The sequence below is a fragment of the Mustela nigripes genome, unplaced genomic scaffold, assembly GCF_022355385.1.
Source record: "Mustela nigripes isolate SB6536 unplaced genomic scaffold, MUSNIG.SB6536 HiC_scaffold_75, whole genome shotgun sequence".
NCBI lineage: Eukaryota > Metazoa > Chordata > Mammalia > Carnivora > Mustelidae > Mustela > Mustela nigripes.
The window spans coordinates 3979321-4003445 of record NW_026739490.1 but is presented as its reverse complement, the minus strand read 5'-3'; the positions used below and the strand labels follow the sequence as shown (position 1 = coordinate 4003445).

The following is a 24125-nucleotide window of genomic DNA, read 5'->3' as shown; positions in this document are numbered from 1 at the left end:
ACTACTTCTTATTGAATTGGAAAATGCATTCCTTGAGAATTATACTATTTCATTTTACCTACTCGGTAACAATTAATCTTTTTAATATTCCTCTTATTCAAAGGTAAGCACTTGAGGACTACTGATGAGCAGCTCTGACTTCACTAGAAGAACTTGTATTTGTTTAATCTTTAGATTGGGATCTTTTGAAAAAGAATCTGATTGATCTTTGTGAGGCTGCTTTAGTGAAGCAGCTAAATCAGTGGACAGACACAATTAACATATGATTGAAGCCACACAGCCCCCCTGCACCAGGCAAGGAATCAGAGCATATAATCCATCTGAAATACAGACTTTGAATCTACTTTACATCCCTCAAATGTAAAATTTTTAAAAAATAAAATTTCACCACAGACAGTTGGCAGCACTACTATAATATTTTGACTGAGCTCCTCCCCGCCCCCCAATTTGTTATAGAATAACTTTTGGAAACAAACTGCACAAACTACACCATAATAAGTCCCATATAATTGGTAGGGTCTTGAAAACAGCTCCAATGATTCTACTGATGGCTTTCACTTTAAATTTCAGGAAAGCAAATTTAGACTTTTTGTATCCAAAATTCTCTTCTTAGTGTTATGACTTCTAAAGTAAAAGGGCTAGACATTGGCTTAAATAAGTAAAAATAATGTGCAAGTTAAAATCTCTATGTTGAATATATATATATATATAACATTTTGCTTACTGCTTTGTGTTTCCTGATCATACAGATTCAGGTTCAAACTGATTGTTAATGTTAAAAGATTCAAAATACTGTAAGCAGAATTATAAATATATCACCTATGGATTTTGATTGTACTCAGTGCTGCAATATAATTAATCCAGGAAAAAATCACCTTGATTTCACCTTGCTGAAACGGAATAATCTTTTTTCTTCAAACAATCCTTTAGAATACAAACCAAAATGAACATTTTTATAGTGTTTTAGAGTTTATGACTAGCATTCACATATATAAATTTCATTTAATACTTAAAATAACTGTGGGGTGGGTATCATACTCTATATTCAGATGATGGAACTGAGAAAGGTCCAGTTAGCTGCCCAACTGAAACCAATGAGTGGTAGAAGAGGGGCTGAAACCCATATCTGAATCCAAATCTTTTACTCTTCCCATGAGATCATGCTTTCTTCCATGATCTCATGTGAAGAGATCCAACTGTTACTCTCTGAATGGATACACAAATGAAATGATTTCTATGACTAGTTCCTGTGGACTGTAAGCATGCTGATAGATCCTTGGTTGTTGTCCCTGCCTTAGAGAGAGACTCAAGAAAGGTGAACACCATAATACCAAACAATTTGGAATTATTAAATATATTTAAACTTCTAATTTTGAAACTATTTTAGATTTACAGAAAAGTTGCACAAGTTACCATAAACCCTTCACTTAGCTTCCCCTAATATTAAAATCTTACACAACCATGTTGTATAAGGACAGGAAATCAACACTGGTAGAATACTATTAACTAAAGTGCAGACTTCATTCAAATTTCACTAGTTTTTCTACTGATGTTCTTTTTCTTTTCCAGGATCTAATCCAAGATCCCATTTAGTTATGTCTCTTTAGTCTTCTCCCATTTACTTACGTCTCTTTAGTCTTCTTCAATCTGTGACAAAGAACTGTGTCTTTTAAATTAAAATTAAAGTTTATTTTATTCCGAAAGTGTCATGGCATTTCTGGAAACAGCACTGAATACTGAAAACCTGTTTTGGGACTTGCTGGGTGTATGCAATAGCCAAGAAAACATCCTGAAATAAAGAGCCAGAGTGGCTCTAAAGACAGAAAAAGAGCCATTCCTTAAATAAAGGGGGAATGTTGGCTGTGACAATATGGAGAAATCAGTTGTATTTAAGACATGCCCACAGAAAACATATCAACAATCAGTTATAACTCCCTGGAAAAACACAGAGTACCAGACAGAAATCAAAACAACTCTGTTCAATGGAGCAGTCACGAAAGATAAATTTGTTTTTAAATTAAAGGACTTGAGTTTGTTCAGTCTATAGGTAGCTTAATAATTACATTCAAATATACAAAAGATTATTAAAAGGCACTACATTGGGGCACCTGGGTGGCTCAGTGGGTTAATAAGCCTCTGCCTTTGGCTCAGGTCATGGGATGGAGCCCTGCATTGGGTTCTCTGCTCAGTGGGGAGCCTGCTTCCCCACCTACTTGTGATCTCTTTCTCTGTGCCAAATAAATAAATAAAATCTTAAAAAAAAAAAAAAAAAAAAGAAGGCACTACATTTCCCTTTCATATGGACCCCCTTTTGTAAATTGTAGCCTAAAAGTAGCTGAGGTGTGGGTGACTCTAATTCAAACCCTGAACCACAAGAAAAGTGCACAGTCTCAAGACCCTATCCAAGTTACTTTGGGAGAAATGGCAAGAAGGTCCTCTATAAACCTTTATAGGTTACCTCATATTCTTGAAAAGTTCTGGGTTGAGCACATTAATTCCAGAACTTTATTGGTGAATTTTCAATTACCAGAAAAGGTAATGGTTTTTCAGAATTCTTAAATGAGCTAAGAATCCCTGAAGAAGAAAGATGATGAGGCATAAACTGTATGTATTAAAACATAAACAAGGAAGATAAGTAAGCCACAAGTTACTTCTAGAGTGGTAAAACAAGAACCAGCTAACAAATGAAAAAGATTCTAGTGATTGAAGATTCTGCTATTGTACAGCCTTAAAAATGAGAGAAAACAATATATCTGTGGTTTAGAAATTCATCAGCCAGGAAATGAGGGTAAATCAGAGGGCTCCACCACAATACGTGAGCTCTTTGGAAGATGCCACAGCAGAAGCATTAAGTGCAGACTCAATCTTAGCTGCTCCCTTCACTAGGCCTTCAGGCAAGTCTCAATTTCCTCATGTGGTAAGTTACATCCATTTCTGGAGGATGTATCTGTATACAGCAAGTGTTCATCAACAATATCAAGGTCTTTTCTGGTTCTTTGCTGCGAGGTTAGCATTGAGTTGGTGTCTGAATTTTCTTGAGTCAGGGATAATTTGAACCTAGGCCACATTTTCCTGGGCCACTCTGTTCTAATCCAAATCTTCGAGCCTGGGCCATGAGTGAACTGCATTCTGAAATGACTTGGAGTAGAAAATTCTGGGAAACAGGAATTAGTTTAGCTACACTTCTTCAACAATAGTTTCTAGATGGCTAATCTGTATAAATCAAAAGCCTATCGGTTTTTAGGTCTTGATTTTGTAGGAGAATTCTATAGCCCTAAAACAGCATCTAAGATACTCTCCACTAACTTAGCAAACCTCAAATAGTTATGAAACCAGCAAAGTATTCAGGCTGCTTGGTACTCTGACACTAGTGACACTAGTGATAATTACCTTAAGTTTCTCAATATTATGCATGGCCTCAAAGTCTCTTTGTCTACTGGGATCACTTTGTTCTTTTAAGAAAGATATGGGGAGACTTCACCCTTAAGATGATTTCAGGCAGACGATGGAACAGCTGAGATAATGGCACAGATGAAACATGTTATTTCAGTATTCCGGGGGTGAGTGTGTTTCTGTTTCTGCTGATTTTTTTTTTTTTTTTAAATTCTGAAAAGGTCACAATCATTCCAGAACAGTGAATAATTCTCTCTAAACGGGTTTTTAAGAGTCAAGACTTACAATATCATTAGCCCTGGAAGCTCTTTCCTATATAAAAATACATTTTTTTTTAAGATTTTATTTATTTATTTGACAGAGAGAGATCACAAGTAGGCAGAGAGGCAGGCAGAGAGAAAGGAGGAAGCAGGCTCCCTGCTGAGCAGAGAGCCCGATGCGGGACTCGATCCCAGAACCCTGAGATCATGACCTGAGCCGAAGGCAGCGGCTTAACCCACTGAGCCACCCAGGCGCCCCTATAAAAATACTTTTTAAGACCACTACTAATCTTCATCATGTGAAACACTATTATTTTGATTTTGTAGATGGATATAGTAAAGACCATTTACAAGTGTGTAATTTTTTCCTCCTTCAAGATCAGGAGTAAGAGATGGGTGACTAAGGTCAGATGAAACGTTACAGGGCATATGTTCCCAGTAAAGTCACTGTACATATTAGGGTTGGGTCTATTCTATGTTTGATCAGTTTTCTTGGAGGCCACTGGGCTCAGGGGGAAAAATTCTACTAACTAAACCCACAATAGGCTAGCTCATTAATCATAAGATCAACTCGTGAATTCAAACCAGGAAATGTATAACAATTCTCTCTTGGAAGATCCTGTGCACTAACCCAATTACAGAAAAGAAAATCACATATTCTTGAGATGTTCCCATTACGTTCTCAGCTCTTCACCTGTAAAAAGACATTTCCATTTTGAGAACCACCATCATCTAGAGAAATATAAAATGCTCCTTCTCTGGTGGAAAAGATACAATGACAAAAGCTCTTTAGTTTTCCCTTTTGTTTATCATTAAACAGATTGTAGTAGATTCCCCACCTCTTAATATCTTTTCTCCCTTTCTTCCACTGTAGGTAGAATTTTTATTGGGGTACATGGCTGTATTTCCCAGCCTTTCTTGCAGCTAAACATGGCCACATATCTCATGGATTCATGTGGAAATATCTGGAAATTATGCTTAACAGGAAACAGAGGGTACATTCTACTTTCTGCTTCATCCCTTTCTCCATCCTGTTTCTTATAATATGGATGCCACCATCTTGCTCAATAAGAATACAGTTTATAACCAAGAGGGATTGTAGAGTGCCAAGAAAGAAAAAAGGACAATTGGTAAGAGATCCCCAATGCCATGAAGTTCCATACCAGACTTTTGCCAACTTGGACACGAGGGAGAAATAAAATTTAATGTTGTTTTAAGCCAGCTGTTATTTTGGGTTTTCTGCAACTCTTAGCTGAATACATTTATCTAATATATAGGCGTCCTAGGTAAGTATTAGTTTAAATTATTTTGTATTAACAGACCATTTGGAAAAACAGACCATGGCTTCTAATTCTACAGAAAAATATGATTTTGCTAAGATGTATCATTAGCCTTCTGTCATGACAACACATTAGATAACTAATTAGAACACAAGAAATCTGACATTATAATGCTAACTTCCTTCATGTAATGTAGTAAGTAGTCTAGGACCATCAACAATATATTTACCAATTACCTTCACAGAACCACAGAGTTAAAGACCATCATAGTTCAATTGCTCCACACTTTCTATAGAGGAAGAACCTGAGACACAGAGAAATTGGTTTTTTTAAAGTCAAAAGGCTGTCCACCCCCCTCCCCTTTTGTAGCTTTTTAAACTACATCCACAAACTTGGGGGGGGGTGGAATATGCTCTGAAATTTTTATTTCTGTGCATCCTGTTTCCAAAATTTATACAATATATATAATCATTGGCTATCCCCAAATAAAATATAAGCTTTAGCTCATCAACTTCACATAAAAATTCAAAATGCAGTATATAACCACAAATATTAGCATGTAACATGTAGCAAGTAACCACAGATTATATCATAATATTTGAGTTATGCAGAATATGCAGCAGGAAAATTAGTTACAAAAGGAAATAACAAATAAAAAGGATAGTAACAGTTCTAGTTACATTAGTCCCACAGAGTTACATCTTATTATCCATACTGAGTGATGGACCAATAATTATGACACTACCCATATATACAAATGGAGCTAAAAAAAAAAATGCTGAGACATGAATCTTTTCCACATTCAATGTTAAAATGCCATTCTTTGGTTTGCAGCTACAGTAACTATTTACAGGGCTTTTCTCATCATTTGTGTACTTAAAAAAAATCATTTCATCTCTTCTTCCCACAGGATAGGTCAATGTGCCTCTAGGAAACTTAATATCGCTTTATGTTATAAAAGAGAACACAGACCTTGAAAATGTCATGCCAGGTAAAATGAACCCAATCACAAAGGACCACATATTGTCTGATTCTTTTTACATGAAAGCCCAGAATAGGCCAATCTAGAGAGACAGAAAGAGTAGATTAGTGATTGGTTAGGGTGGAGAATGGGGGCAGGAGACAGTGGCGGGATTGAGGAGTAATGGCTAGGATCCAGGGTTTCTTTTTGGGATAATGAAAATACTCTGAAAATGATTGTGGTAATGGATGCTTAACTCTGAATATACTCAAAGCCACTGCATTACACACTTTCAATATATGGGGTACAAATGATGTCTCAAAAGAAGCTATTTAAAAAAAGGAGGGGCAGAAAGAGGACTTTAGACAACCAACAGAAATGACGTACCCAGAATCTCCTAAAAAGTTAAGAAAGTATGTAGGGCAGTTAAATAACATTTTTTTTTTTTTTATATCATCCAATCACCACTGGAGTGGAACCTCTAACCAGCCACAGCCCAGTAGCAGGCTAAAATGCAGCATTACCTGGTTCCATCCATATGAAAACGAGAGAACTGAGATATAGCAAAGACTGTTCTTGTGTTCATTCTTTCCATGTCCCGTTCCTTGCCTAACAACAATAATTATTAGGAGAGAACTTTATTAAAGAAGACAGACTTATATTCTCAATATCTCTGAAGTAACTCAATTATAAATTCAATAACTCTGAAGAATTTCAGGGCTAAGAGAGGTACAATTCACCAAAGCTACACAGTTAACAAATAGCAGGGCCAGAACTTAAATACCACATGCCTTTTTTACCTTTATGAGAACAAACTTCTAAGTATGCAAAAAATACATGCTTAGGTTTTTAAGAGTTGGAAAGTTAGTCTGAATAAAAACTAAATGCAGGTTCCACTGATTTCACTGCACTTGTGGTAAGTTATCTTAACTTGCATAAAGTACTGAAATTCCTTATGAGGAGGCAGTTTTCATTTGCTTTATGGGAACTTTTCAGTCAGATCATATTAAAAATCTGAAAAAGAATATTAGAATTACAACCTCAGATCTAATAAATTCAGAACTATACCTTAACTTCACTAACTATACTGGAATTATTCAACAAGAGCTTCTCTTACCACAAGATGTAAGATTTCTATAAATTCAGACTGAACAATATTTGGTACTTTAAAGATACTCAATAAGCATTTATTGATCTGAATAAAGGTAAGATGGTAAATCCAAGCAGCATGCTGGATGAAATAATTGAAATAGTCTGAAAAAGACAAAAGCCACCTTTGTGTCTAGCAGAGGATAGAAAGGAGAATGTGTAAGTTTTGTGGCCTCCAAAGAACATAGTTTTAACCCCACTAATCCCAGTGGTCCACCACTTTCCAGCCCACGTAGCACTTAATAAACAAGGGAACAGGACAAAGGATGCATGGTTGGGTCCAGGCCCCAAGGCTTCTGGTTGCATTAAATGAGGGTGAGGAGGCAACTGTTGAAACACAATTTCCTAGAGGGCTCTTTAAAAAAAAAAAAAAAAAAATACTATCTTCATCCAAACAGTAAAATCAACTGTACTACAGAGCAAGTGCAATGACTTAGAGAGAATAGTTATTCCACAGGCATCTGTTCTACAGGTAGGAAAATGTAATGGGTTTTTCTTGTTTTTGTTTTTTGGTGCTGAAACCTGGGGAAAATGTAATTTCAGTACTAAAACAATTTAAAAAACCTGATGAGGAGTAAATTAGCTTTGATGCTTAGCTCAACTGACTAAAAATAAGTATACTGATCTTATCTATGGTCTTTTGAGGTATCCTTTTGTAATAGCATTCTTTATCTTTCAGAAAAAACCCACAGTATTATTACTTAAAAATAAACAGCATAATCATAGCAGAGTTTGCCTAGGAGAAATCATACTACCACATACTTTTAATGGCCTTCTCAAATAACCTTAGAGGCTCTCTAGAGATGGTCACTGAGCTAAGAACACCAGACTATTCATTTTTTAAAAAAGATTTTATTTATTTGAGAAAGACCGAGATTGCATGAATGTGGGGGCGGGGGAGGGGACAGAGGAAGAGGGAGAAGCAGATTCCCCACTGACCCTGGAACCCAAGGCAGGGCTCCACGTGGGGCTCAACGTTGGGCTGGATCCCAGGATCCTAAGATCATCACCTGAGCCAAAGTTAGATGCTTAACTGACTGAGCCACCCAGGCATCTCTTTAATTTTTATTTGATATCAAGGTTACTTTCCCCACAACAAACAGATTCAGAAGCTGAATAAAAACCGTTTGGCTTAAGGAAAAATAGAGCAGAACAAATAAGTAAGGCTCTTTTCAGCATGACTTTATTCAGTAGTTTTGCTGCTTCTTACATGAAGACATGAAGTTAAACAAGAGGTTATTCTGAGAAACGGCGATCAAATGACTCCTGTAAAGCACAATTTAAATAAAAAGAAAGCTATTCAATGAAGAATTCTCCCTGTCTCTAAAGCTACTTACACATTAATTCTATAATATACAACTTTGATTTCTTTAGTCTATATCCAATTTCATGAAAACACTGACAATATTTTAGGGACACATACACAAAATGCTCAGCCTAAGAATGTATGATCTGACATTCAGAGGCTGAGCCAAATAGACTCTGGAAATCCCCTGATTTTTTAATCCTAATCTAACACTCTTTCCACTGCTTAAGTCTAGTCTATAACAGGCTTCCACATATACACCTTTAACTTTCAGAGCAACTAGAGTCCACATTCTCAATTGGTAAGAGTACTTATTCACATTTTGCTATAGTACTTAGAATTTCATTGTAAATTCATTAAAACAGAAAATAAATGCAATTCTTTTTATTCTGATTCAAACTCATTATCTTTTATCATGAAAACGATATTATAAAAGTACCTGACAGTCTCTCATACAAAGCATATATCAGGGTAACCCCAAATAACCCTGCTTGATGAGGTAGTCTTCTTTACAGAATTCCTGTTAATAAATGTGGAAGAGATAAAAGAATAAGAAAATCACCATTCAACCACAATGGATGAAATCTCTAATACTGACATGACCATCAGTGGGGTCTTGCATTGTAGCATTACTACAAGTGGTGTTGCCTGATACAGCAGGCCTCTGGATGTGATGTAATATTAGTGACCTCCTAAACATTCTTGCCAAAACACTGAGGTCTGATTTTAGTCAAGCCTCTAGAGGTCACTTCCATTTGTAGAAAATACAGGGAATAGACCAACAAATTGACACCATGATAAAACAAATTCCAAATGTGAGAAATTCCATAGGACAAATGATCCAGTTCCTACAACTAGTCCATGATACACCAAAAAAGGTAGGGAGAGAGGGTGGGAATAGGAACATCACTAGATCAAATTAGACATGAGAGACAAAATAATCAAATATGGTCCAGGGACTTTGAATCCTGATATGAACAAGACATCGCTAAAAAAGGTATTCTTGAGACAATCAGGCAAACGTGAACTGGGTCCATCTATTAGATGACACCAGGAATAAATGTTAATTTTATGTGAAAAAGGCATTTTGGTTCTATAATAAAAACATCTTTACTTTTTTTTAGAGATGCATTTAGAAATATGTCAGGATACATATACTGAAATGCTGGAGATTTGCTTAATACTTCAGCAAATGAAAGTGAAAGAAAAAAGGATAAATGAAACAGATGTGGCAAAACCTTGGTAACAGTTGAACATCTGAGTGATGGGCATATGGAAGTATGTTGTACTATTTGTCTACTTCTGAGTGTATTTACAATTTGTATAATAAAAAAAAAAAGAAAAAGAAGAACCTCATTAGCAGAGAAGCCCGAACAACAGTACAGGTAAACCTATTAAGTAATACTAATCTCAGAGAGAAAATAAATGGATTAATAAAAACAAAAATCAATGGCAGTTGATTGATTATTTAGAAATTGAGTTATATGGTAAAGCACTGATTTTCTCCTTATATAATATGGTCAGTGCTATACACTGAATGTTTGTATCTCCTAACCCCTAATTCATATATTGAAATCTCATCCCCAGTGTGATGGTATCTGGAGGTGATTACCTTATGAGGATGAAGCCCTCATGAATGGAATTAGTGCCATTACAAAAGAAGCCCAGATAGCTCCCTAGACCTTATCCACCACTTGATGCCACAGCAAAAAGACAATGAAAAAGTACAATTTATGCATGAGGAAGTGTATTCTTACTAGACACTGAATCTGCTGGTGCCTTGATGTTGAATTTCCAGTATTCAAGACTGTGAGAAATTTCTGTTGTTTCTAAGACATTCAGGCTAGGGTATTTTGTTATAGCAAACTGAATGGACAAAGATATTCAAACAGCTATGTAATATACTGTTTTATTCCTGAAATAGATTATTCCACAGAAAACTCACAGCAGAGAACAAGCAGTTTCACAGAATACATTAAAAACAAAACAAAACCAAAAAAACCCTTAAGAACGCAGCTGTCGGTTTCCTCTCCTCAGAACTGTGTCATGCTTTTATATAATTCTGGAATTCTAAATGGTAGAGAATTGAAATACAGACAATTGAGATACAGAAAACAGAAGTCACAGCTGCATTTTGAACTGAATATTATGAATTTTTCTTTTTGTGTAATCATTTGATCACTTTCCTAAGAACCCTGGACCTAGTTTACATCCCTCCTGACCCAGTATTTTAACTTTTAGTATACAACATTCATAAGGTATTCCACATAAGAGTGCTGACTAAAGCTCTTTGGAACTCCATTTTCTTATCTTCCAAGTCGTTCAAAGTAAACCAAATGGAAAATCAATAATCTTCCAGAAACATCTTCAAAACATAAAACATTTCATTTCTAACAGAGCAGAGGTTCTTAACCTCTTTTTAGAGTTATGAATCCCTCTGAAAATCTTTTTATAGAAAGAAAAATGTAGATTTTTTTCAAAGGTTTTATCATAGCTCAGAAGGCCCCTGTTAGAAACCTTTGTAATACAGTGTTCTCATGGATAAGCAGCTCTTAACAAAGTACAAATTCATCAACTCAATACTAACTGCCTCCCATAATTTAGCTCAGACTTTTCAACCCTGTTGGCCACTATTTCTCTAAGCACCACACTTTACTCAAATGCATTAGTTATGGTTCCCTGAATATGACTCGCTATCTTTGTTCTGAGTATTTCCACTATCTGCACATTCCAGGCTATCCCAACCAACCATCTATCTGTTCTTCATGATCTGTCATAAGCAATACAACTCCCATGAAATCTTCTTTGATTCCCTAAACTTTCCTCTGAATTTGTCTTCTATCCTATACTTCCAATACCTTTCCCCATTTTTTAAAAAAGATTTTATTTATTTATTTCACAGAGAGAGAGATCACAAGTAGGCAGAGAGGCAGGCAGAGAGGGAGATGCAGGCTCCCTGCCGAGCAGAGAGCCCAATGTGGGGCTCGATGCCAGGACCCTGAGATCATGACCTGAGCCGAAGGCAGACGTTTAACCCACTGAGCCACCCAGGCGCCCACCTTTCCCCATTTTGTATCATGGTCTACACCAAATGCTTCTCTAATCTGGTATTCTGCATGATATTAACAGTGGAAATTTAAAGTATTACCAAAGAAGTTCTTACTCCCTGTAGTGGGCTGAATGGTGGCCCCCCAAAAGATATGTCCACATTTTTACCTGAGGAACCTGTGTATATGATCATATTTGGAAAAAGGGTCTTTGCAGATGTAATCAAGAATCTGGAGATGGGATCATTTTGATTTTCCAGGTGGACCCAAACTCTAATGATAGTGTCTTTAAGAGAGAAAGAAGAGAAGGCCATATGAAAACAGAAACAGAGATTAGAATTATGTAACCAAATCAAAGAATGTGTGGAACCACCAAAAGCTGGAAGAAGCAAGGAAACATTGTCTCCTAGAGTCTTTGGAGAGGATGCAGCAGCTTTGCTGACACTTTGATTTCAGACTACTGGCTTCCAGAATTGTGAGGATAAATTTCTGTTGTAGCCATAAATTTTGTTGTAATTTGTTATGACAATACTAGGAAACTATAGAGACCCTCCTAGTTATTTTTACTTACTTCATTTTTTTGTTTATTGCAGTTCTGCAATGGTTAATTATTTCAAGAGCAGAAGAGATTAAAAAGATGTAGAGGCTCCCCAAATCCCTCCTTATTATCCTGCTATTTTCTGCAACAGTCTCTGAATATCCTTTATCAATAGTCTTCTGAAAGTGCCAGTACAGGATAGCATTTGAATAGGAAAGAGTTATATTCCTGTGAAAGCTGATATCACCAACTGTAACGTGGTGAGGTGGAGGATGAAAGCCTGGGTTTTAAATCTGGCTCCTGACTTTGTAAACTGGAACAGGTTACTTCTTTGACCTTTTATCATCCATAAACAATTATTTGAGGGTTGCTGTAAGAAGTAAATAAGCAATGCACGTAAAACTACTGTCATAAAAGGTCGTTAGTAAAGGTCAGCTAACATGAATGATGATTTTCCAGGTATAATATTGTCCCTGGCTTTTGATATGCTGTTCTATGATTTAAAAAAACCATTCTCACTCCCACAAAAATTCATTCTGGCCTGTTTTCAGGAAAAATAAGTTTAAGTAAAAACTTTAAGTATAGCCAACCCTGAGATTTCTAGCATATTTCTGAAGAAGCTTTGCAATTTCTTTCGCAATAAAGGAAAAAAATGAAAGCCCACACCTTTGATTTCCCTTCCCACCCATTTCCTATAAACTACATTAGCTCATACTTTGATGTTTCACTGTCTGCCAAACTTTTTCTTTCAGTTCAAGATGAGGAGCCTATTTGGATAGAACACCTAGGTTCTATCTGAAGTTTATATGACTGAGTATAATTTTTCATGCCCAGAGTTGGGAGAGAACAATAAAGAGATACAAGAAGATCATAATTTTTTTATTTATCTAGATGAACCTAACAAACATAGATACTGCAGCACCTTTCAATCTCTAAACTCAAAAAAATTTTTTTGAAGGTAACATAAAACATACTGACAGACTGTGGCAAAATTATTTTTAGAATTCTTAAATAAGCACTGTCATCAAATGAATTGAATGTTTACACTTGTAGTGCCATATCTGCACTTCTTTCCTTCTCAGTTAAATTATTCTGACATTAAGTTTGCTAATAGAAGAACTAAATCTGATATGAACACTAGCTTAGTTGGGAAAACATAAACAACAAACAAAATGAGACACAGATTTAAGGCAACATACATAATTAAACTTCCATAGAAGTCTATGATTTATACAGAAGCAAGCTTTATGACAAGATGAAAATTTACTAACTTGAATGTCCAAAACATTAGAAGATGACAATGAAAAGAACAGGCAAATCTCACTTTAAGAAAAGTCAACAAAAAAAAGGAACTTGATAAGCAGGTAAACTGGAAATTATTTACAATATAAAAACATTCACTACAGTTACTTTGAGAGTAAGCACTCTAGTATACCTAGCAGCACTGAATGCATAAAAATTCAAGTTGCATTTCACTTTTTCAGAGCAAATTTACAACTTAAGGTGAGGTCACCTGTAATGGTATCTAAAAAGTGGCTTTCTTTCCTTGCCACTCAGGCTTGCTCCAACTCTCTGGAGTACCATGGAGGCACAGAGCAACTCTCTGGTGTCAGACTGTTCTCAGGGCAGATGGAGAGCCCAGGCTGGTTTTCCCAGGAATGGCCAACCCAAAGTAAGGCCAATGGCCAGCTATTCCTGGGCCAGCTGGCATGGAACAACGTGTCTGGTTCCTACCTCCAAAGCAGAGGAAACTCAGCCAGCTGGCTTTCGATGGGCTGCACTAGTTGGAGTGCTCACAATTCCTTTCAAACCATCTGGCATTCTTTTTGAACCCTCATTTTACCCAGCACTACACTCTAATGTCTGAAATGCTCAGATAATTGGAGGGATCCCCACTGCCTACCTAGATAAGAAAAGAAAAAGGCAGAATAACTGTTAAGTCAATTACTTCAAGAAATAATTTCTAAAGTTAAAAGTTGCTCTCAATTTTAGTTTGTATATTATCTATCTTAAAATCTAAACTATTCCCATGATTATTAAGCAAACTTCCAAAATAAACATCAGGCCAAATAAGAAGGAAACAGGCTACACAGACAATTTAACACATAGAAAAGTTGTAGGGCTTGTTGAACATGACCCTCACTACTCTGAACTTCTACAGAGCCTGTCTGTATCGTTCATGTGGCCCTAAAAGTAGACTTTTTATTGCTACATATACTTATCTTCCCAGACAACTAGTAAGTGAAAACAGCAGTGTCTTCCAGCTGCTTTTTTTCCCTTATAGCTAATTAAAAAAAAAAAAAATCTGTTAGTGATAATATTGGGTGTTTTAAAGGTTCCATTTCTAGAAATAAGTAAACTTAATCTGGAGTAACATGAAGAAAGGACCTCTCCTCCAAGGCAAGCCAAATAAAGAACAGGACTTGGCTTGACATAAAAATATTTTATTAAGTGGTCAAAAGGACTTATCAAGTGACCAAATTATTGGGAAGTGCTATAGAGTGCTCATCTGTCAGAACTCTGGGTAACTCAGTTGGTTAAGCGTTGGACTCTTGATTCTGGCTCAGGTCATCTCAGGGTTGGGAGATAGAGCCCTGCGTTGGGCATGGAGCATGCTTGGGATTCTCTTACTTCCTCTCCCTCTGCCTCCCCCCCTTCCCTCTCTTAAAAAAAGGAGGGGGGAGCTCATCTGGCCATTGTAGATCATTTTACTAATCTATCACTAATCTATTATGAATATGGGAATAGAAAGACAAGCAATTAAAACAATAAAACAACAACAACAACAACAACTGAGTTGCTTTTATAGCCAGTAAACCTTATGACATAGAAATACTCTGAGCAAAAATATTAGATCAAATATTAGAAAATGGAGAAGGCTATACAAATAATAACTGTAATTATAGTTTTCATTGTGTCTACCCCCATACCAAGTACTGACTTTAGCATTTTACGTATTATTTGATATACACAACAAACATATGAGGTGGGTACTATTATTTCCATCTTGCAGATGGAGAAACAGAGTCATCAGGAAACCTGTCCAATGTCACATGGCTAAACTGCAAGAGCTGGAATTCAACTCCAAGTTGTCTTACTCCAAGAATCTGGGTGCACAACTGCCAACATTAAGTTATACTTATAAAAGAAGGAAATGTAGGAAAAAAATTCAATCATTAATACAGTCTTTGTAATTTTTTCAACACTAAGTACAGCAAAGGTGGTAATTAAGGGCACCTGGTTGGCTCAGTCAGTTAAATGTCTACCTCTTGATTCTGGCTCAAGTCATGAGTTCAGGGTCCTAGGATTAAGCACCTCAGGTTCCATGCTCAGCAGGGAGTCAGCCTGATATTCTTTCCCACTGCCCCTCCCCCATTCATGCTTGCTCATGTTCTCTCTCTAAAATAAAGAAATCTTTTTTAAAAAGTGGTAATTCAAAGAAAATTAACAAACACTGATTTTCTTATCAGAAATTTTTAAAAAGAGCTAAATTAAAAAAAAATCAGTTAACAACAGAATTTCAGAGTGATACATTTTAAAGGCAGTAGGAAGGAAATGTATAGTTCCTTTTTTTTAAAGATTTTATTTATTTAACACAGAGAGAAAGATCACAAGTAGGCAGAGAGGCAGGGAGAGAACAAGGGGGAAGCAGGCACCCCGCTGAGCAGAGAGCCTGATGTGGGGCTCAATCCCAAGACCCTGAGATCATGACCTAAGCTGAAGGCAGAGGCTTAATACACTGTGCCACACAGGTGCCCCTATATTTCTCTTTTGAAACATTTAACTATGAAGGTAAATGAAAAGGATGGATGGGAGGTCGGGGGAAGTTTTTTTTTACTTTTTTTAAAGATTATTTAATATTTTTTTTGGCAGAGAGAAGGGGGAAGGGAGCAGGCTCCCCGCGGGGCAGAGAGCCCGATGCAGGGCTTGATCCTAGGACCCTGAGACTATGACCTGAGCAGATGACAGAGGCTTAAACCACTGAGCCACTCAGGCACTCCCAGGAGGAAGTTGTTTTTAATTTTGTTATAATTTTAAAATTATTTTTAAAGATGGACAACATCAGAGCACATGGATAGTGCTTGGAGACTTGGTGATGATGTAAATGAGTCATAAATTCAGGAGTAAGTCCTTGATTAGGTATGAGGGGGAATATAGAAGGGAGGGAAGCTGGCCTCTCATAGGAGGAGAACATAAAACATGGGCCCTAAGGAAGGTGGATTTCTAGATTTGGTGAGTGGAAGTTGAGTGGTATCTCTCTAACTTCTAAACCTCAACGAAATATGAAGCCCACTTACTTATCTGAATGGGGAAGGGTGGGCTGCTCATGAGTTTAAAGAGTGGGAAGAAATTATTAAATAGTTATAGGCAAAAATATTAGGAGTCTGATTGCTTTCCTGGGCAGTGCTGAGAGTCCACTTCAGATTTCTGGTCATGAATCTGAAGTCCTCTAATAGTCAACCACTTATGTGCACTCACGGAAAAACCAGATGAGAGATAAAACAGCTATAAATAGAAAAAAAAAAAATCCTGGCTAAAAAATTAAAAAAAAAAAATGTATCCAAGAGCATATGTATCCATGCCACAGTCACTAATGATGTCCAATTAAGCTGTGGTCTACACAGTTCCATTTGTCTCCACCTCACAACAGAAATTCTTGTAAATAATGTATTTGCCATATTTAGTCATGACATATTTAATCATGAAGCCTAAAGATTATTTCTATTTGGTCATGAATGTTTCTGCTACTTCCTAAGGGAGATGTTTTTAAATGAACCTGATATTCTTCTTGTACATCTGAGGTGACTGCATTTCATTGCTTAAAGAAACTTTCTATGTGGTAACTAAGATCCTAAAACAGAAGATCCTAAAATCTTCCAGAATGGGAGAAAAAAAGAATAGGGATTAGACTTGGATTGGACTTCTTAACAGCAACACCAGAAGCTAATGGAACAATGACTTCAAAAGAGGGACACTAATTTTCAGTCTAGAATTCAATATTCAGCTAAACCACTATTCAAGTGAGGGTTAAATGAAGACATTTCCAGATATGCAACTTATGAATTCAGGAAAAATTTCAGTTTGTATGTTCCTTTTCTCTGGAAGGTACAACAGAATAAGGAAGCCATAGGATTCAGGAAATAAAGAATCCAACACAGGAGGAAGGCAAAAAGAATTCCCAAGATGATGACGAAGGGAAGTCCTGGATGACAGATATGAAAAATAAATGAAACATATTACCTGAAAATATTGAAAGATTATCAGTTTTGTCAGAATTTGAGGATGAGTCAGTGACAGAGAAAACAAATCAAGTGAAAAACAAGAGAGGAAATTATTTAATTTAGAGAAACAAAAGTACAATATAGAAAATGTAATACTAGTACACTACATGGCTCATCTGTGAATAACAGGTACACAATTATAGTCATATAAATACTGAGTACTGACTTGACTGGGAACTGTAGTTATGAAGGACAACCAAGTCCTCAACTTCCAAAATAGAAGTCCACAGATGATGTCCAAAGATGGAAAATCAATAAATAAGTAAAGTAAATATAAAGGAAACGAAGTAAATATAAAGGAACGAAGTAAATATAAAGGAAAATACTAGAAGGAACTGTTGAGAGTTGAAAGCAGTTCAACATTCTAAAACTGCTGATTTTTCACTACTCCCCAATCTAAAAAATGGCAATTTCATATAAGTTAATATATTATAACTTTACTTTATTACTGACTTCATTTTATTTTTAAAAAGACTTTATTTATTTTTGCATGCATGCACACTGACAGAGCGAGCAAGCCAGCACAAGCAGGGGAGAGGAGCAGTGGGAGAGCAGAGACACCCCGCTGAGCAGGGACCTCAATAAGGGACTCGACTTCCAAAGCCCTGGGATCATGACCTGGGCCAAAGGCAGATGCTCAACCGACTGAGCCACCCAGGTGCCCTATTAATTGATTTTAGAATAAGCTGTTATTTGAACAAAAAACCATTATTGATAGAAAACGCTCCAAGGAAAAAGAGCTCTACTTTTTGTTATCAGATATTGTTGGGGGAATAAAATATTGCAGTTTGGGGTAACAAAGAGTTACCATACATGCTATCACCATCACTGACGTAACAGTATTAGTTAGTATTGCTAATATAAAGAATATATTTACTACTAAAACAGCACTTAGCATACTTTAATCTATTTTCATGATAGAGAAATTACTTCAGATTTTTTCTTCAAACGTCATACTACAGAAATGCTGAAGTATGGGTTGGTGAAGAATTTTATTAACAGAATGCTGAAAAAAAAGGTCAGGATGTTTTTAAGTTCCTTTCTTGATACAAACAATAGTTAAGTCACTCTTGCAAAATGAAGTTCCACAATACTGTGGTACTACGCAAGCCTGTTTCAGTGATAATTCCGGTTATACTACTCTGTTTATCTAAGACTTCCCCTTATGGTTTAAGGGAATTCCCCCCCCCAAAAAAAAAAAAATCTCACGCAGGCAGTTATAAATTATTGGGGTTGCTTCAGTATTACACACACACACACTAGTTTATGAAGCCCTTGTTTTTAAGTTAACTTATTTTGAGTTAAGTTCACTGACATTAAAATTTTATTTAAATTCTTCATCATAAAACCAAAAGTTCTCCAAATTGAAAAACCAACCTTTACTAATTTTAACTTCTACAAAAGAAGAATTTGATCATGCTAACATAAGTTAAGACTTTTACCAAGAATAATACATTCCTATCCAACCAATGGCAAATTTCCCCTTCAAATTAAGAGCAAATGTTTTTAATAGCGGGAATATTCATAAACAGATGCTGTGGAAGACTGCTTAGCTTGGATTTCATTTTGCACTAAAAACTACCAGGCATTAAAATACACATGATTAAAGAATAATCTTAGGGAGCCTGGGTGGCTCAGTGTTTAAGCCGCTGCCTTCGGCTCAGGTCATGATCTCAGGGTCCTGGGATCGAGTCCCGCATCGGGCTCTCTGCTCAGCAGGGAGCCTGCTTCCTCCTCTCTTTCTCTCTCTCTGCCTGCCTCTCTGCCTACTTGTGATCTCTCTCTGTCAAATAAATAAATAAAATCTTTAAAAAAAAAAGAATAATCTTAAAGAGAATCTTAAAACTTAACCAATTCAATTATTCAGATCACCCAATAAGATCCTCTTAATTTTTTTTATCACCACTATTTCAACCAAAAGATCATAATAAAAATCCATTTTGGGGGCACCTGGGTGGCTCAGTTAGTTAAGCAACTGCCTTCAGCTCAGGGCATGATCCCGGAGCCGTGGGATAGAGTCCCACATCCAGCTCCCAGCTCCAAGGGGAGTCTGCTTCTTCCCCGACCTTCTTCCCTCCCATGCTCTCTCTCAAATAAATAAATAAAATCTTCAAAAAAAAAATTCTATTTTGGAAATGTGTTTCTTACATACAAGTTTAGCTAATTTCCTATCACTCTGCAAAATTATAAGGGAAAAAAGAAACTGAAAATGCAACCAACAATATTTTAAAACTTACAAAATCTGGTATAAAAAGAAAAAGGTCCAAATGAAAGACCAAAGAATAACTGGTACTACTACAAATGCCTCCTTTTAATGGTCTACATCAACTGTAACTCTTCGTAACTTTACCAAAACAAAGTCAGGCAATCCAACCCATGGAACCAAAGTCTGTGGGAACCTGCAGAACTTCCTTCTCTCTCTGGGGATGAGGACAAGGATAAAAGGTGTTCTGTTTTCCAGTAGTCCTGTAAGAGGAGCCATTGAGCTGGGCCACACAACCAGACAACAGAGCACAGGAAAATTCAGATCAAAGCAAGGACGCATGCCAGGGTAATATGCAATAAAATCCTTTGCCAAAGCACTCAAAAGAAAAAAGCAAGGAGGAGAGAACCTGCTGGACCACCTTCTTAACACAGGGAGACAGGGAGAAACAAAATCTGCTTCTACTGAGGAGCTGAGAAGACAGTGTCCTGGATATATTGGAGTATTTCTGTAGATATGTATATGAGTAAATAAGATTACCAATGAACTAAACCCAGAAGGCAGTGTCCTATATGTTCTGGAGTATGTATATGTACCTATGTATTTATGTATGTGTATATATATATATCCATTACCTAAACCCAAAAAGCAAAGTGTTCCAGGTATATAGATATATGAGAATCTTATTTTTCAACGAATATTGTAAAAACATTTTCAATGAACAAAACGCACTGGTTTTACAGTAAGAAACATACAATATTGTTTGAAAGAATACCAGAGACAGAATTGCCTGAAGGTCTGATGAAGTAATAATCTCTTTTTCTTCATACCCTTTTTAATCTCTGATTCTCATTTCGTAGGGGACACCCATTTCGTAGGGGACACCGAGGACGGGGAGACACACACACACACGCACACACACACTCAGGCACACACAAAATTTTGTCTCGGGAAACAAAGAAGGGTCCTTAATTCTCCGGCCTGTGGAAGAACACCCGCCCCCCACCCAAAGATAAGGGCCACCACCTGACTTTAATTAATGAGTACGCTGAGGCGATAGGTCTCACCCCAGCCCACAGTCATGCCCACAGTGACAAACGGGCACGAGACAAACGCCACAAAGAAAGGGGAGGGGCAGGTGGGGACCAGGAAAACACCGCCACGCCGCGCCCCCCAAGGCGCGTTCCCATCGCCAGCGCGGAGGCAGCGGTCCTCGCCATCCTCGTCCTCGCCCCCGCGCTCATCCAAGCCGCCTCCCCAGCCCGGGGACCTACGGCCCGGCACCGGCTAGCGGGGCGTGCGGGGCGCCGCGAACCTTCCCTCTATGACCTCCCGGTGACAGCCTCGCGCCGCCCTTTGTGCGGGACTCAGCCTCCGGCCCCGGTGCCCCCCCCCCCCGGCCTGCCCCGCGTCCCTCCCGGCCTGGGCCGCTGTCCCACCTCTCCCCGTCCCCGCCGAAACGCCCTGGAGTGTGAATAGGGGAGGCTGGCGCGGGCCCGCGGTCTCTTCAGCATCCCGAGCCCGGAGCCGCCAGGTCCCATAAACCCCAGCCCCGGGGCGACAGCCCCCAGCCTCCGGCGCCCTGCCCTCGGTCCCTCACTTACTCGGGCGCGCCGGCTGCGGCGGCGGGTGTGTGGGACCGTCAGCGCCGGGAGGCAGGAGGAAGGCTGAGGGCGGCGAGCGTCTGTCCGGACCCAGCGCGGCTGAGGTGGCGACGGCCAACTGCGCGCGGAGGCCCCCGACAAGGGGCGGGCCCGGCGGGGGAGGGGCGGTCGCCGCGCCTCTCATTCATGCAGCGGGGGCGGGGTGAGGGACCCGGATGCCCGGGCAGCTCCCGCCCACCTCGCTGAGGGCGCCTTGGCTTCAGAGTCTGCAGTGCGCAGGCGCGGAACTTGGTGCGCTGGCCCCGTTCCGCCCTGCCCCCTGGGGTGGTGGTACAATTACACGGGCTGCTGCAGCGGGTAGACCAATTCCCTCATCTGTTTAGTATTTTTGCATGTTCTGTAAACATTTTTTTAGGTGAAAGCTTGGGACACTACCTCTTTCCTAGCACCCAGCCTCCCAATCTCGGAGGGCACAGGAATGCCCATTAGTTTGATGGGAAGACAGTACGCATCTCCTTTCCTCCATTTGTCTCTCCAGCAGGTCCTCTCCACTGAATGCTGGGACCACAGTGGTAGATGAGACCTAGAATCGGCCGAGGTAGTGGAAAGCATGTGCAGGAAAGAGTGCATTACATTGTTTATTTGCATTGACCTGGTCCCCTCAGTCCCTACATGTCTTTGCACAGAGTAGGCAAGAAATTGATAATGGTTTTGAAAAAGGCCCAGACCTTTCTGTAAAATCAAGGCTTAGGGTGTCGTAGCTCCAAGGATCCAAGGATCTATGGAGGCCTCTCTTCTTTGGTAGGCAGTGTATTCTTTGGAGACACCCTCCTGTTCTTAGCCCCTTGGCTCTGCCACTCCTGGGCCACAGAAATCTTTGGGGATGCTGGGAGCCTGCAGGAGGCCTCACAGCCTTCCCCTCTAAGGTCCCTTGGCTGAGTGTGTGAATACAGCTCAGTCCCCAGGTTCCCTTCTGAGGTTCTCCTTCCTTTTCCTATCTTCCAGGCTTCCCTCACATAAACCACAAGCAACTCAGTGGTTTAACTTTAGGAAGCAAAAGCCATCATGGAAAGTGCCTATAGACAAATGCTTTCTGCTTTGCAAAAAATAAGCTTCCAAGGGAAGAGGAAGGAAAGGCAAAAACATCATTGAACATCTCAAGAAGTCACCTAGTAGTTCTAGTCCCTCACCGTAAGAGATGGTTGGAAGCATGTGCTCTATAGAGTGTGACAAAAGGATGGGGGAGACCCATTCTTCCTCTAATGCTGCCTATCAACACCTACCCCCTTGCCCTTCAGGCCAAGAGCCTCAGGGGACCTTTTCTTCTCTCACTGCTAGCTCTCAATGGGAGTTGTTACCAGAAGGACCTTCCCAACTCTGATTTGCTGGTACCTAGGACTCCTGGCCTGTTGATTCCCATGTGAATAGATTCTCAGGATATGCAGATCTGCCTATGTCATAGTCTTTTTCTAAAGTGGCCCACTTGACCCTTTTTTTTCCAGTCATTTCCAGCATAGCACCACAATGTTTCACCCTCAGTGCCTATGTTCTTGTTGTTCCCTTTACTAGGAAAGCAAAACCTATCTAGAAACACTCAAGAGTCTCCGTTTTATGAAGCTGTCCTATCTTTCCCCACCTTGTTGACAGACTTTCTTTTGGAATCCTCCTGGGTCCTGTACCCAAGTCCCTCTCAGCTCCAGATGTACTTGGGATTCATATCCATTTGCTAGTATTTTCCTGCATTACCAGAATGTGAGCCCTTCAACAATGGGAGCAATGTCTCCTCAAGACCTAGCAGGTGATTGGGAAAATGATTAGGAAGCAATGGTTGATGGGAGAGGTGATATTCCCTGGTGGGCGAGGGAGGTTCCACAGGGGTGAGAAAAGCTGAACTCACTTCTCTTTCTCCTCCCTTCTTGTGGCTTCCTTTACCCTCTGTGTGTTAGGAAGCCTGTTTTATTTGTTTGTTTAAAAAGCTTGGTTAGAAATTCTCTAGTCCAAGCTGGTTGTAGGGTAGAGGGTATAGTGGCTTTAGTTTCCATGTCCTTTGTCCTTGTGAAACTCAGGAGAGAGAGAGTAGTAGACTGTTCCTTGTTCTTCTTGGGAGAGAAGTCAGATTTTTTGGTCTCCTGGTATCTCCAGCTGGATTTCATAAGCAGATCCACAATCCTATCTTTCTAGTGATACAGAAGGTTCTACTTCCCTCTCACTGTACCCAACTGCTCCCACTTAGGCAAAATACATGTGGGGGTAGAATGTGGATGTATTCAGAGAGATCTAGGCAGCTTAGGTGAGTACCCCAAACAGCAGGCATCCAGGGCTTGAAGTAGTGGCTTTCTTTCTTTCTTTCTTTCTAATTTTATATATTTATTTGAGAGGGAGAGAGAGCATGAGAGGGGAGAGGTCAGAGGGAGAAGCAGACCCCTGCTAAGCAGGGAGATCAATGCCAGACTCGATCCTGGAACTCCAGGATCATGACCTGAGCTGAATGCATTTGCTCAACCAATGGAGCCACCCAGGTGCCCCAAGTAGTGGCTTTCTCAGCTAATATGGGCTCTTGTTGCTTGTGATGGAGGAGTGGGAAAAGCTTCACTGCTTAAGTCTTCAGAGGATATCCCTCTTTCCATTTCCTCTCCCCTTAGCCCTCTCTATCCTCTTCCTACATTATACTTCTTTTAAAGCATTTTCCTCACTCCAACCCATTACTCAGAAAACCATCCTTACCTCCATGTTCAGAAGTCTTTCAAGACTCTTCTACCTTCTGGAAAATAAATGACATGTAATTTTAAATCAAATGTTAGTGACCAATTTTGGAACAGCAACTTTCTGGATGGTAACTGTAGTGGGAGCAAGGGTTGCTTTTTGTCATCTTAGGTCTGGTGTTCAATACAAGTTGATTGAATGACTGTGTGAACAAATAAAGGCAAAAATCAGTGTTTCAAAGAGAAGCTAGAACTCAAAGGTTGTCCTTGGCCAAACCCCTCTGTCCATCCTCTCCTCCTAGTGAGAACTATCCATCTGTTAAGTGGTGGTCTTTATCCCAGAAAAACATCCTCATATTGGCCAATGATTTGGCTGCTTGGTTATCTAGATCTCTGGATG

General features: G+C 39.0%; 1 protein-coding gene across 1 annotated transcript in view; it reads right to left on the bottom strand.

The window, feature by feature from the left end:
* Positions 1 to 21239, bottom strand: part of LOC132008180 (RING finger protein 24) — a 104626-nt gene extending 83387 nt beyond the window's left edge. Inside the window, exon 1 of the mRNA XM_059386603.1 lies at positions 21024 to 21239. The gene's annotated coding sequence lies outside the window, so the exon portion shown is untranslated. The remainder of the gene's footprint in view (positions 1 to 21023) is intronic.
* Between the last annotated feature and the right edge of the window lie 2886 nt (positions 21240 to 24125).